The 1,557-nt window shown below is 47.1% G+C and overlaps 1 protein-coding gene across 1 annotated transcript in view; it reads left to right on the forward strand.

The window, feature by feature from the left end:
• The window catches only part of LOC104291263 (mitogen-activated protein kinase kinase kinase 3-like), a 42,988-nt gene that overhangs the window by 31,260 nt on the left and 10,171 nt on the right, over positions 1-1,557 (forward strand). The window lies entirely within an intron of this gene.

The raw sequence follows: 1,557 nt of genomic DNA on the forward strand, positions 1-1,557 counted from the left end.
CAGGAAGCAACTAGGACATGTTGTACTAACACAGGCTGCAGTTCAATAGTTGGTGCGGCTGGTTGGGCCACGCTCACACGTGCGCGGCAACTGTATGTCTGCTGCTGTGCACAGTAGGCTGTGGATAAGACACAGTGTCCTTTTGGGAAGCAGTATATATTTTTTTCCATCTGCATCAAAGATTTTCTCCCCCCCTTCCCGTGCTTTTGCCATACAGCATAAGGCTGTGTTCCAGCAGGTCTGCGTTGTGTTGATTTGACTGTGCAGCGTGCTTTGGGTTTGCAGCTCTGTGCACTTTGGGTCTGTCTCAGCATCAAGGTCCATTTCCTTTTTGTGGCTTTTAATAATTTCCTGTGATGTATTTTTTCATTGTTACGGCTGTATTGAAGCTGGATTCCTTGTGCTCCCGGCCTCTGTGCCCCAGCTTCGCTTTTGTGTAGACTTGGCTAGGAAGAACAACAGAAAGGAGCGCAGCCTGGCTGTAACGCTTTATTGTGAACCAAGAGAAGAGTGTTAAGCATGTTTGTGAGAGGGTAGTATGGCTTGATTTTGCATACAAAGGAGCAGGAAGCTGTGTTCAGTCATGGGGTCTAGGAGCTGGAAAAGGCATGTGGAGGGCTGTATTCTTCAAAGGCAGAAAGAGGAGTAAGGTATGACTATTACTGCAAAGCCACAGCTGAGCCCTTGCAATGAATTGCTGGAGATGGCGTTAACCTCAAGAGGGCAGAGCTAGTCTCTGGGCTTGATGACCAGTCTGGTGCTAAGCAATAACATGACAAATTCCTCTTCACCATAGCAAACCTGTCATGATCAGCTTTGACATAAGTAGATTTCAGAGCACTTTACAAAGCAGATTTCTACTACTATGCCCATTTTGTTAAAAGGGAGGGTGGAAAAGCAACCTGTCCAGTTCACCCTGTTGGCCCTTTCAGAGACAGGGGTGAAATTAGGATTGCTGAGATCCCCTTGTAGTGCTTTATCATTCTCTCAATGTAGTTTAAAGACCTTGAGCCTTGACGTACCAAGCCGCTCTCTCCCTCCTGGTCTCTTGGGGAGGTGTGTGTGCCCAGTGGTGGTAGAGACCCTCCTGTGTGAGGAAGGTGGGGGATGATGTTGCAGAGAAGGGGAGACCCTCATGACTCAAGCGTGACTGAAGGACTTCAGTGTGTACACCTGCAACAGCAAAGCAATGTTCACAGAAGGCAGAGTTGCATGGTTGAACAGTTGATGTTGAGGGAGGAGAAATCTGCAGCCCTCCTTCTGTGCCGTCTTGTGCCATAGGTGTTATGGTCTTTGGCTGCTTCGTTTCAGCCCAGTGACGGTGTTTTCTGCAGCATCTCTTGTTTGTCACAGGAAGAAGCTGTAATCCAGCGAAAAAAACAGTCTTCGTTCTTGTGCAGGTTGAGGATGGGAGCTCAGTTGCATAGACTGGGCTGATCAGTGATCAGTGCGTCTTGTGGTATAGCCTGTTCTTTCGACGTGTAATCACTTACTAATTCATTCCACAGCCTTTCTGGTACAATAAAGTGTGTCTTCTTTTCTTTTTTTTTTTTTTTT

The sequence above is a fragment of the Charadrius vociferus genome, unplaced genomic scaffold (assembly GCF_000708025.1).
Source record: "Charadrius vociferus isolate BGI_N301 unplaced genomic scaffold, ASM70802v2 scaffold608, whole genome shotgun sequence".
Lineage (NCBI taxonomy): Eukaryota > Metazoa > Chordata > Aves > Charadriiformes > Charadriidae > Charadrius > Charadrius vociferus.